The following is a 15,422-nucleotide window of genomic DNA, read 5'->3' as shown; positions in this document are numbered from 1 at the left end:
ATGTAGAAATTAAGTTCCTTTTACTGTATCTCCAGTCATCTAATGGAGCTGATATGGAAAGTGACCAGCTAAAACATTTAAACAGTTGCTTAAAATGTCTGGGAACCCATAATATATGTTTGTGTTATTTTGTACGTTGAAATGATTAAAATCTATCATTTAAAGCAATTCTGATCATATACACATTAATAAATGAGATATTCGTACATACATACATACATACATACAAACATACATACATACATACATACATACATACATACATACATATGTACATACATACATATAAGAAGGTTAGTTGGAAGGCCAATCTTGCACTTCAAACACAAAATAAAAGACAATCTGAAGTGATGCAACATTTCCTTTTCTTCCTGGGAGAACAAAGCCTCAGAATGCAGGACTTGGCACCAGTCCTGCTTCTCCTCAGTTGAAAGATTTGAGCGAAGTCGACACCAATATCGGGACCAACTTCGAAATATAGCATCACAGTCAGCTCAAAATATTAATGGAGTATTTCATTCTATTGTTATTACACTGCAGACAGTATCAAATTGGTTTGCAAACTTTCGTTCTGATAACTTTTACCTCACAAATGAGCAACGAGGTCGACCAGAAACAAAGGTGAATAATGACGAACTGAAAGCTACCATCCAGTCAGATCCATCTCAAAGTGCCCGTGAATTATCGTTGTTGATTGGTGTTAGCAAGCAAACAATATTGACTCACCTAGTTCAAATTGGTAAAGTGCAAAAATTGGATAAGTGGGTTCCACATGAACTCAATGAAAATCAGAATCAGCAAAGTTTGGAAGCCTGCAATGTGATACTTTCTCGTCACAAAGATGAATAATTTTTGAATCGAATTGTAACATGTGATGAGAGATGGATTCAATGCAACAACTGTAAACGTTCAGCACAATGGTTAGACAAAGACGAGCCATGATAACATAGTCCAAAAAGCAAAATTCATCAAAAGAAGCTGATAGTGTGTGTTTGGTGGTCTGGCGCAGGTGTGATCCATTATGATTTCATTAAACCTGGCTCATCAATCACCGCCAAAGCATATTGTAGCCAACTGGACCAAATTATGCAGAAACTTACAAAAAAATAGCCTAGATTAGTCATCAGATCCATTCCTATTTTATTGCATGACAATCCCAGACCACACATCGCAAAAATTACACTGACAAAACTACAGGAGTTGGATTTGAAAGTTCTCAATCATCCACCATATTCACATGACCTTACCCCCACTGACTACCACTTCTTTCAGACTTTGGATAATTTTTGATAGGTAAAAAATTTAATCCTGACAATGCTGTAAAACAGGCCTTCCAAGATTTTATTGACTCCAGATTGCCAGGCCTTTATTGTTCCAGGCTGGACAAGCTACCACTGAAATGGCAATAGGGATGCATACTTTGATGAATAAAACTACTACTTGTATTTATAAAGTATTAGCAAACATTTTTCTTTTCTACAGATTTCATACTTCACAACCTAATATGTACACACACACACACACACACACACACACACACACATATATATATATACACACACACACACATATACACACATATATATATATATATAAATATATCAGTGTGTGTGTGTGTGTATGTGTGTGTGTGTGTATCATTCCCCACACACACTTGACAATGATTTAGTTTGTTTATATCCCTATAATGTAGTGGTTTGACAAAAAGACCAATAGAATAAGTACCAGGCTTTAAAAGAATATGGACTAAGATTGATTTCTTTGACTAAATCCTTCAAGGTGTTACCCTGGCAGGACCATGGTCCAGTTACTGAAACAAGTAAAATATAAAAGATAAAAGATATCTGGCTGTATGGTAACAAGCTTGCTTTCCAATCACATGGTTTCAAGTTCAGTCCCACTGAGTGGCACTTCAGGCAAGTGTCTTCTACTATAGCCCCAGGCCAACCAAAGCCCTGTGAGTGGATCTGGTGGACAGAAACTGAAAGAAGCCCCTCATATATATATATATATATATATATAGATATATATATATATATATACATATACATATATATACATATATATACATACATAAATATATATATATATATATATATATATATATATATATATATATATATATATATATATATATATATATATATATATATATATATATATACTGATATATTTATATCCCTATAATGTCAATCAATGTTGTTGTGTTTACATCCCTGTAACCTAGTGATTCAGCAAAAGAGACTAATAAAATAAGTACTAGGCTTAAGAAATAAGTTCTGGGGTCAATTTGTTCAACTAAAACCCTTCAAGGCAGTGCTGTATCATACATGCAGTCTGATAACTGACACAAATAAATGAATAAAAGAATACATACAGACACACACAATTGAGTGTGTGTGTGTGTGTGTGTGTGTGTGTGTGTGTGTGTGTATGCATATTAATACCTTAAGTCTTATCCTCACTTTCATTGAATTACTAAGCAAGCTCACATGTGCCATTAGCACATTAAAAGCACCTGAAAAAGCACCCAGTACGTTCTATAATGAACTTGATGATAGGAAAGGCATCCAGCTGTGGAAACAATGCCCAAACTGAGACTTTTGAACAAGATCTGATCCTCTGCAACACTGGATTCTGTAAACCATCCAGCCAAATCATCAAAATTATGACGACAGTGAAGATTATTATGATGGTGATGATGACAACATATATATATATATATATACATCCTGCAGGGTAGTGATAGATTTTATTCTTCTCCTCTGTTAGGGTGTGGCACTTTTTCACGCAGCTATCCTCCTCAGTGAAACATGGGCTGTAACTGCTGAGGACATACGTAAGCTCGCAAGGAATGAAGCCAGTATGCTCCGTTGGATGTGTAATGTCAATGTGAATACCCGTCAGAGTGTAAGTATCTTGAGAGAAAAGCTGAACATTAGAAGCATCAGTTGTGGCGTGCAAGAGAGACGATTGCGCTGGTATGGACATGTGGTGAGAATGGAGGAGGATAGCTGCGTGAAAAAGTGCCACACCCTAACAGTTGAGGGAACCCGTGGAAGAGGTAGGCCCAGGAAGACCTGGGCTGAGGTGGTGAGGCAAGACCTTCGTACATTGGGCCTCACCGAGGCGATGACTACGGACCGAGACCTTTGGAAATGGGCTGTGTGTGAGAAGACCCGGCAAGCCAAGTAAGATCGTTGCCAGTGCCCCTGGACTGGTTCTTGTGCGGGTGGCACATGAGATGCACCATTTTGAGCGTGGCCGTTGCCAGTACCGCCTGACTGGCTCCTGTAGGATTTTCGAGCGAGATCGTTGCCAGTGCCCCTGGACTGGCTTGTGCGGGTGGCACATAAAAGACACCATTTCGAGCGTGGCCATTTTCGTGCGGGTGACACGTAAAAGCACCCACTACACTCTCTGAGTGGTTGGCGTTAGGAAGGGCATCCAGCTGTAGAAACTCTGCCAAATCAGACTGGAGCCTGGTGTTGCCATCCGGTTTCACCAGTCCTCAGTCAAATCGTCCAACCCATGCTAGCATGGAAAGCGGACGTTAAACGATGATGATGATGATGATGATGATATATATATATAGCCATAAACACACACAAATGCACATGCACATACACACACATTCACTTATAATGACACACAACACTGGGAAAAAATAAAAGGCATGATTCTTAACTTATTGGTTTATATCTTACTTGAAAAAAATAATTGTCATTTTGGCAACATATTGTGAACAATGAGAATGGATTATAGTAACATGAAGAATAATAATAGTGATAGTAGTAATGATAATAATAATACATTGATGGATTCCATTATAGATGTAGACATTTTTATTGGGGTTAACATGTTGTCTAGTTTTACTAATTCAATGATGCAATCACATTGGAAAATAGCAATTTGTAAGTGTTCCTCCAAGATAATTCAGCAGCATGCATGCTATGTGTCAGATGCAGGAAATTATTAATTTTTTGTGTCAATATTGTCAGAGGAGAAGAATAAAATCTATCACTACCCTGCAGGATGTATTCAGAAAGGAATCACTGAGAATTCTTTTCTTCCTATGCTATGAATTATCTGTGACCTCAACCTATGTCCTTCTATTGCTGTTAGTCTCTCTCTTTCATTTACAGACAATAGTCTCATCCTTTTCTCATATTGATAAAAAAAAGGGAATTGTTCTTTATCTGCTAGGTTACTGCATGTCATTTCATATAAATGTTTTCATGTCTAAAGATGCTTCGTTCTTTTCTTTGCCTGCCATTCTAATGATGAATACTTGAAGTTCCATTAGCACTAAATGCCATCTCACACATAACTATAACTAAACTGTAATTTTGACTGCCAAACTATATTACAGAAATCTGTTGTAGTATATAAATTAATGAGTTATTATTTCGAGCAAGTCAGTTTTAATGTTCAATTTATGATTTAATTTAATTTTATTATGTCTAATCTTAGATATGTTCCCTAGTTTTTTAAAGCTTGCTACTAAGATAGGCTTCACTGGTCCCTGCCAGAAGTCTATGTCCCTCGTTAGCTTTTGTAGGTCCTCAATTTCATTTTGTGAGTCTCTGCCAATAATGGTAATGTAGTTGAGTGATTTTTGTTTTCTATCAGAATGCAGAAGTCTCCAAAATATAGGCTGAATCATGTCCTAGTGTTCAATCTAATAGCACTAGTTAGTAAAGCCTATCCTACATTAAGCAACAGTAGTTGAGATGGGTGGAATATGTTCACAAATTTTGCTTCCAGTTTTTTACTCATGGCACGAGATATTTTGATCTCTCAGCAAAAGTCTGGTGTACATTCTATAGATTTACCATTTTTTTACCTTTTTTTTATCCTGTTAAGTACATTTTATCATCATTTAATTATCTGACTTGCTTCATAGTTCTAAAGATATATATGTTTAGTAATATATATGCATTAGTAAAATTAAGAAAAAAAGAAAGTTGTCACATGATGTTATTGACTGAGTTTTCCAACATATTCTTGAAATAATACATTGTGAAACTCCCATTATTATTATTATTATTATCATTATCATTATTATTATTATTATTATTATTATTATTATTATTATTATTATTATTATTTTGATTATTTGGCTTTTAAAATCATTTCATACTCTATATCATAGCGATTTCAAGTTTACACTAGACTAATGTAGCTCTGAATGCAGATATTCACAGAATTTGCATTTAAAAACACTGGTTTTCAAAGTGGTTTCTGTTGTTATATCACTTTAATGTTTAGCAATAATATTACTGATCAGATTTCTACTACTGCTCACTACTTTTATTCATTATCATTACTCATAAAAATCCTATAACATTTTATTAGCACTCTTCAATAATCGTAAGAGCTGAATATATCCGCAAATCATTTTCTTGTCTACTACGTTTCATTATTCTGCAAATACCACATCTCTTAAATTGGATCTTATTCCTCTCACAATATTTCTTTGTCATATTCCTGCTTTTGCTACATATCAACTGGAAGCTCATGACACATTATTTATGATCTATATGAGCAAACTAGATTTCAAATGGATGAATTTATATCAGATTTGATACATAAAATTCACAAAAACCGTTACTAGAAGTGTCATTAATGATTGATGAAGAAAAAAAAGGGAAATGGAAGGTATATTATTACCTTAAATATTTTTATATGCACAGAGTGAAATGTGCTGCATTATGTATTTTATAAATGTCAGAGGAAAAGGGTAGTACCTATAGTCATAGAAGACCTTTTCAGACAACTGGGATCAATGTGGTTAGTGTTAGTTCAAGCATCTGTACATCCACATTTGCACAAAAAGTGTGGAGGGGAATGTGTTCTAGAAATTAGTCTCTGAAAAGGAATAAGTGAGCAAAGTGTATAGTGTGGTACCTGAAAGGTAACATACAATCCGAATGATGAAGTGAATAAAGGTGAGTGCATTAAAAACAATTAAATTTTCCAGATCTTAGTACAAGGGTTGTAGATACGTAGCTAGTTTGTGAATTGTGAAGAATTAGTTTTATGAACTTGTTTTGGGTACAGATTATGATGATGATGCTTTACATTACCCATCCTATATCAGCCCTGTTAAGGCAAATCTATAATCAAAGATATTCCAGCACTGACATTAGGATTACATTTTGCAACGTATCCTTATTGTGATTTGAGAAAGATTTGTATATTTTTAAACTCCAGACTGTATGGAAGCTACTTCATTGGGCTAAGATATTTGTGTGTGGCATCAGCACTCTTCTATATACATATGAACACTTCTTGAATATAATTCACTCTCAACTTAGTAGCAGGATTGGTGCAAAATATTTTCTGGTTCTTAAAAGAGCTCACATTTTGAGAACTAAGATATCAATGTTTCATATGTGAGGTCACAATAGGAAATCATCAAACATAGAAAAAAGTAGCAATCTATAGAAACTTTAAAAGCCTTTGAGTACTGTTCGTTTTTGGAGAAGGCTCATTTTCAAAACTCCCAACACTTATTACCTCTGCTTTAGTGTGTTTCAGTCATGTTTTTTTTTTTTTTTCGGAGATGTTATCTCAAGAACTGCTGAATGGATTCAAATGAAACTTTCTGAGATGTTTGGCCTGATGACTGGCACAAACTGGTTAGATTTTGAAATCGATTCCCTTCTGGAAAAGGATTCTGGGTTATTTTTCCTGTTTTTTTAAGTAATATTTGAGATCGGTCGGGTTCATTTTTAGTATCTTGTTTATGAGAGCAGTCAAGTTTATTTCAGATATTCTCATTTTAAATATCTCTGGCTAATCGTTGAGAGGACGTTGGTGTTGCCTTGGCAAATGTTTTCAGTCGTGCTTGTTTGCTTGCTTGTTTGTCCATGGACATGATATCTCAAGAGCCACTGGATGGATTTGGATGAAACCTTCAGGAATGTTTGGCCTTGTGACTGGTACGAAGTGATTAGATTTTGGAATCGATCCGATACCGGACAAGAATTCTGGATTATTTGTTATATTTACTTACTTTACATGATTATCATATGTTAATTTTCAAGTCTTTCTCAATTATCTCCCTTTAGACAGTAACTATTTTGAATGGTGAATTTGTTAACTTTGACTTGTATTAGATAAGGATAAACTATTTATTACTGTTACTAAATTTTCTATAGCCACCTTCACATTTTGTGACTACCATTGGGATTGATCAGGTACCAGACAAAGATTCTGGATTATTTTTCCTGTTTTTTTAAAAATTTTTGAGAGCAGTCGGGTTCATTTTTAGTATTCTCGTTTGTGAGAGCAGTTGAATTTATTTCAGATATTCTCATTTTAAAAATTATCTCTGGCTAATCGTTGAAAGAACATAGCAGAGGTTTGTGCTCTCTGAGTGCACTTGTTCTAAAATGCTTTTCAGAATAATTTATCACTTTGAATTATGGAAGGTAATATTACAATAAAATACAAACCAAGAACAAAATAATTTCAAAATTGATTCAAAATACCACAATGATGTTTACTTAATGAATTTTTATTGATCTTGTGCTTCTAGCTTTCCAAAGTATAATACTGGTTTTATCTAGTAACAGCTTCACTATTTAGTGACTTATCACTGTGATGGAGGGGTGTATGACATGTACTAAACTTTATGTCTTGTGAAATCTACTATCATCTTTAACCTCTGTGTCTTTTAACAACCCAGAGTGACAGTAGGTTACTTGAAAATCACTTTTCTAAACAATATGATCTAGTTCATCATATATATATTTTATATATATTTGCTTAGAGATTCTTTTTCTTACAAAAGGATACAGCATAGATAGCCAAACTGGACTTTCTGGTAATATGTTAAAAAAACAATACTGTATCAGGAAGTTGAAGCATTATACAAACAAATTTATTCAACTAAATTAAAAAATATTATATTTTTAATATTAAATTCGGGGCATATTCTGCTCAGATCAACTTTGCCTTTTATACTTTGGGGTTGATAAAATAAGTACTATTTGAGCACTGGGGTTCAGGTAATTAACTTATCCTCTCCCCTGAAATGTCTGCCTTGTGCCAAAATTTGAAACCAATATTAATTTCAGGGCAACTTTTTCAGGTTTACCACTAACAAAGATATCAATTACAAACTCGTAATTAAATTCATGTATAAGAGATGATTTGACTGCTATGATCCCAAGCTTAGATAGTTTGACTTGGAATATGGTTTAAATCATAATATTCTTTATATAGGGTAAAAACGCTGAAATACTTATCAAATGGTGCAACAGTGACTAGTAAAGCAGCAAAAAATCTGAAGTGCCATAACTACATTAGAGGATAGAGCTGTGCAAACTTATTTAATAATTCAATTAGCGGAATTGGGGTTGAAGAAAAATATTCAATTCATGTATTGGCTTTAAGTGGAATATTTCATCTTTCATATCAATCGATCTATCGGTATTATATATATTTTACACAGCTAACATTGAGCTCAATTTGATAATATTCTATTTCCAAATGAATCTAAATGAATAAGATGCAGTGTTGAAATATTTCAAATATTTGATTGAAATATTTGAAATGACCAATGCTAGAATAACTATATTCATAACTTTCCATCATCTTCTAGTAAGAAAATTCATTTAGCTTTTCATATTTTTACTAAATATTTTAACTTCACTAAGAAAACTGTTCCATTTTTGTCCAAAAGACTTTTACCAGTCAATAAGGATTTCAAGTTATTTACTACTGCCTAATTGTAGCATTCCTGGCTTGAAAACCAATACTACTACAATTAATTTTCCATAAATTTTGATTCAAATTAATGTTATTGTAATGCATATGAAAGAATTAAAATAGATTTGAATGCCTTTTATGTTTGACATTGGTTCTGGAGATAGATTCATAATAAACAAGGACATAATTGCTTACTGTAGGGCTAGAGCATAATCTTAAAAGGGCTCAATATTTTCAATACTTGCCAACCAATGAGTAATAGAGGTATCACACAGTGAAACAATTGTTAGAATTTGTCATCATTGGGGATTACTATTAAACATCTTGTAGAGATTTTGAACTCATCCCAAACATGTATGACTATTATAACAATAAGTTGGTGCTGTGACAGGTACTTTATCGAAATACAATCAATGGATTAGACTGGCTAAGATTTGACTAATATTCTAGTGAACAGACATTTGACTATGTCAGACATTGAATAGAATATCATCTTTGTTTTTAGACTGTAAAGAAATAATTTGGTTATAATATTGCATTTGGTTACACTCAACAAAATCATGAACTCATTTTATTTTTTTTTAACTTTGTATAGGCTAGCAGTTCTGTTAAGATAAACATACTGTAATAACAATTGCAGCTTGTTTTCTTTGATGAAACATGAAGTAAATCCAGATAATATTGTAATATTTTGTATATTCACATTCTGTAATTACAGATGTGCTAGTTTGATTGGCTTGACAATTAATAAACTCATTTTGATTACCAGGTGATAAATAATGAGATTGAAAGCATTCTCTTTTTTTGAGAAACTGTAACTTGATTCAAGTGATCATTCATAATGCTACTATAATGACTAATCTGTTCAAAAATCCCCAAGAAATTTCCATTATCTCTTAATACAATCCAACTTTTACTATCCTAAAGCTAGTCTTCATTGTCCAAGAAGGAAATGACATCCAGCACTCACTATTTTCTTCCAAACATTTTTCTATTTCAAATGCTTTGAATCAAAAGAGTGTCAACAGACACAAGTTTCTTCAGTTCAGATAAGAAAGCTTGAGATACAAACACTGCTTTCATGCTCATTTAACTTTTGTGCAAGTTTTCTCTACTTATGTTTTACTGCTGAAATAATTGGAAGAGCAAACTGATGTGATGTAGATTAATCAACAGCATTTTAGAAAATAGGAAAATACATTTTTGCTGTGGCTTTAAATGATCCAGACAAGTAAGTGTTCTTCACCATTTTTGAGTTAATGTTTTTTTTTTAAACACTGAACTATTGACCAAAAACAGTTATTGGGTATTCCTTAGGAAACATTTATGTTCCCTGCTTTACAGATTCATAAACCTGACAAATGACTGGTGCCTCTCTTAATAATATTTCCAATGCAGGAGCCAAATTCTATAAGGTCAAATTCTATAAGGTCTGATGTAACACTGTAGTTTGCTTGTTTTTTGAACTGTCTCATCATTGATTGCAATTGGTTGAGGGATATGGTTCCTATCATTGCAGATGTCCTCCTCTTCCTCCACCTCCTCTTCCTCCTCCTCCTCCTCGTCATCATCATCATCATCACCACCACCATCATCATCATCATTGTCTTAATGTCCATTTTTCTATGCTTGCATAGGTCAGATGGTATTTGTTAAGGCAGATTTTCTAAAGCAAGATGCCTCTCCTGTCACAAACCCTCACCTGTTTCCAGGCAAGGCAATATTTCTGCATGGCTCGATATGATTTCATGGAAGATTTGAAAAGATGGATACTGCTTGTATGACAAAGATGCCCATTCACTACTTACACGGGATGTCAAGACAAGGAGACACAAACACACATGCACACACCCATGCTAATATATATAAATAAAAATAAAATGGGCATTTTTCAGTTTACATCTATCAGACTCACTTATATGGTTTTTGTTAACCTTGGGTTGAAGTAGAAAGACACTTGCCCAAGGTGCACCACAGTGAGATTCCAAAACAATGTGGCTGGGAAGCAAATTCTTAACCTCAGAAACATGCCTGCACCTGTAAGCCATATCAGTTAATGAGTCACTACTTGGAAAAAAGAACTGCATTTGAAAAATACAAATGGAACGATTCACCACAATAAAAATTCATTTAAAAGGAAATGAAGTTGGAAAAAGTAGGATTTATTCAAATTTGTTGTCATTGTGATGACAACAAATTTTGGAATTTTGTCTTTATAAAATTCTGATTTTTGTTAGTATGTTCCAAAACAAAAATTAGCTAGATAAATAATTCTTTCTAACTTTGGCACAAGACTAGTTATTTTGAGGCGAGGAGGAAGTAGTTTACATCGACCCCAAGGTTCAATTGGTACTTATTTTATTAGCCCCCAAGAGGATGGAAGGTAAGGTCAACTTTAGTGACATTTGAACACAGAAACATAAAGAACTGGAAGAAATGTCACTAAGCATTTTGTCTGGTATAGAAATAATTCTATCAGCTCACCATCTTGGCAAGATAAATAATAAATAGCAATTCCCTCTACAGTTATAATTTTCATAGAGTTGTCTTTGCTGATTCACAGATTATGGAAGGTTGTTCTTTCACTCATTTAAAAAGAAAAATTATTATTAATGTACTATTAACCATCATATTATTGCCTTATAATTATAGTCTGCAAAAAATGCATTAGGGTCAGAATATTTGACCATGAATTTTCACTTGTTTGATCAATTGAACTATGAAATGATGAACATTTCACAGATACATTTAATTCTTAGACAGGGGTATCATGATACAGTGGAACAAGGTTGGATCTTTGAATTACAAGCACAATTAATCCATCAGGTTTCTACACAGTTTATGTCTACCCAGTTTATGTCTAACCAGTTTCATTCACCAGGAATTGGACGATCTAAGACAACACTTGCTCAAGATGCAATATGGTGAAACTGCAGTGTGCCATACTGTGCCTAAACTATAGTTAAACAATACACTTATTATAACACAACTCACTGATTCCATCTATGTGTGTCTTATTATTTATATTAACACAAAACTCACTGAATGTGGAAAGCTTATTTTATTCATATATGTATTAATAATGCACACAATGTGAGTTGTATTTCATTATTTATAAATATAATACTGTTGTTATAATCCTAAAAACAACATCAAACTCACTGAATGTAGAAGGGTGTTTTTATTGATATATTTATGAAACAACTTACTGTTACAAACACACACACAACCATACAAACCACTATAACATGGAAGTATATTTTTTGTAAATTGATATTTTTTAATTGTATCATGCTCCATGGTAAATACCAACTCTTCCCTGACTTTGATCAGTGCCATAAAACAGTCAACACAATTCCCAGATAGGAGCCTTGGGAGCTTGTTCCATTTTTAACAAGAATTACTTAGTCAAATGTTTTATTACACTATGTCTAGGTTCACAATACAATACCTCATAACTTTGGAGCCAATACGTCTGAATTCTGACTTCTCAATGGCAACATACACCAGCATGTACAACCCATATACAGACACACTCCTATACATGTTTCTAAGCTTGACTGTTAACATTATATGTTAGTTATAAAAGAGCTTTTGTTTTGCATGAACTTTGATAATTAGGAAATTTGCAAACTTAAATGATTGCTGGTGTTACATTTCTTCTGCAGACGTTACAGTATTTAAATTGCAACTGAATAACTATATTCTGGAAATTATACGCCCTCTGTTTGTCTCCATACAATGGGGTTTGTTCCTTCATTGTTGATATCAGATGACAGTAAAAATGTCTTCCTTTTCAATCATCAAGTGAACTGAAAGTCCTTGCATTCTTCTTTTCAATATTATTCTTTCAGAATATTATTTCTTCCTTTGGGGATCGTCAGGAAATAAATATGTATGACTGTTCAATAATATGCTTCATGTAGGTGTCAGAAGATTATTGGTCTGGCCTGAAATTCACACTCTGACATGAATATATATGCTTGGCTGAGCCATAGAGTCTTGAGATGAAGATAAAGTATGATAAATTGAAATGTGTATACTTATAGAAATAGCCAATGCCACAAAATGTTTTGGTGGATTGTAGAAGAATGCTACTGAGACTATCTCTGAATAAATGATAAGAAATTTTAAGGGATAATCCCTAGAGACTAAGTAATTGATTCCAACACTTATGTCAAAAATAGTGAGCTAAGCTAAACTGCTTGAATCATTCAATATTGGAGCAGAATCCAATTAAAACACTTGATAGATATTGCAGAAAAAGTCTCTGAGGTATCAAAAGGGAGGTGGTCATGAATTGATAAATTTCAGCTACATTAGAGCTTCAGCAGTATGGTGTTGGCTTGATAACTTCTGTTGTATGATTAACCAAAAATAATATATATTTCTTTGATATCTTTGGCTGGTTATTGAGTAAATTAAATTGTATATAAATATATATTATTAACACTAAAAATTTTCTCATAATGTTGTGCCCAAAATTATGGGACTTTAAAAAAATACAGGGACTTAAAAAAATGCAGTAACCTAAACTTATTTTTTGCTATCTTCTATATTTCTTTTCAATATTGTCATTGGATCATGCATTATTAGTACTTTCATTTTTCTATTAAGTATGTATTCTCTGTATTATAAATTTAATGTAATTTTTCTGTGAATGGCTTTTATTATTATGGAAGATTTTCATGGAATATCAAATCAAATGAATTTCATTTCCTCTTGATCCAGTAAACTTGGTGATTAATAGAAACTCTGAGAGGTGTTTAAGGATAGTTATAAGTATATGCAGAGATGTATACACATTTATATTAAGCAGTAAGTTAGTAGGATTCTCATAAAAGAAAGGAAACAGTGTTAACTTATAGAGAATAACAATATAAAATTTATATGTATCTACATTCATTTATATGACTTCTACATACATGCTTATAAAAATAATCCTTACATTATTCTTCTTCTTCTTCATTATATATTTTGTATTTGGTAACCATATAAATACTTTTAACCTCAAGACAACGAGGAAGACTCTATCCTACTAAAAATCACGGTTAATTATCCCTCGAATCACACTCTACTGTCAGCACTAAGGTTCAATAAACTTTTGATAAATATATAGTATATTCACAGAATGCTTTGATTATAAGTGTTCAGCCAAAGTTGATCCAGAATTAAACATAAGTCATCCTTCATTAAAAATGCCATGTTAACTTTTTTCACAGTAATTCAGATTGCTTGAACATTAGATGCCTTACTTAAGGCCACAAGTCTGTTGTGTTTTAAATTTTTTAAGAACCACTTTATAATCATGCTGATATTTAACATATCTTATTCCAAATAATTAAAATTGTTTGATAGTATTGTTAATGGAGTTTATCAGGCTATTCTCATAAGATTATTTTATCAAACTCAGATGAGAAAGTTATAAATATTCTCTTTAAGTCATCAAAGCACTTTTTCTTGATTGGCTGTTAAATACAATGTGAAGAAGTATGTGTCACTTACCTTAGATGACAGTGAAGCATGATTGGCAGTGTCAGACACTAAAAGGCCATTTCATCTTTAACTTGATGTAGAATACAGCTTGGTCAAATTGATCCTCAATGAGACCAGCATTTTATAATCTACAGATTGCCCTCAGCTCTAATGCGTATTAACAATGAAGACATAATGATATACACTAAGCAGATTGTTGTTGCTTAGCCTCAAGTCAACTCTGAGCAAATAGATTTATGATCAAATGTATTCTCACTATGATCATCTCGTATATTTTTGAAGTGCATAGGTCTTCATTACACTATTTGTAATGCATTCTTTGCTCGTTTACAATAGTAGGGTATGATCTGAAACAGATTTTGATATTATTTCTAGCATGGCTTAGTGATTAGGATGTCAGGCTCATATTCATAAGTTTGTTGATTCAATTCCTAGCTCTGGTGGCACATAGTATTCTTGAGCAAGCTATTTCATTGCATGTTGCTCCAATCAACTCAGTTGAAAAATGAGTACCATCTAAGTGTTGGTGCAGCCCTATTTCCCTCCAGCTCTCACATCTTCAATATTCCATTAGGTCAAAGGTGACTTCTTAGATACCAAGAAGATTATTGACAAAAGCATGGAACAAACTTCTAATTCATATGTGTTTGGGAGTGATGTTTATAGTTTATATTCTTATTTCATATTTTCTTCAACAGATCTCTGTATCTCATTTGATATCATACTCACATCGTCTCAATTTTGACCAACTTGATAATGTTGCACCAAATGAAGTATCACAGAATTAATAAAACTCTCAAATCAGCAACAAGCATTAGCATGGATCTCTTCTACAGTTTGTCATAGGTACACCAAAATCTATGCCTAAATATGAAGGTCAGGTAATTACAAACATGTAAACATAGAGTTTTCTAATCTGTGCTAATTACCACATGACACCTCTATTTTAATATAATACGTTTAATAATCTATCTGAAATGATCGAGTTGGGCTGTGTTAAGTACATATCATATGTAATAATACACATGTTGTTCTTACATGATGGTACACTCATATGTTTGCTTTTGTAGCTGTTTGGTAACACATTTTTAAGTAATTTCTCTCATTTTTTTCTGAGATCACATGTATTTTTACTGTACTTTTCTGAGACTGAATGTATTATTTTACTCAAAGCAAAAACATTGGATGTAATGAGACATTTTAAA

Source organism: Octopus bimaculoides, chromosome 1, assembly GCF_046866305.1.
Source record: "Octopus bimaculoides isolate indiv1 chromosome 1, ASM4686630v1, whole genome shotgun sequence".
Lineage (NCBI taxonomy): Eukaryota > Metazoa > Mollusca > Cephalopoda > Octopoda > Octopodidae > Octopus > Octopus bimaculoides.
The sequence above is the reverse complement of the archived record's forward strand: the minus strand, read 5'-3'. Positions refer to the sequence as shown.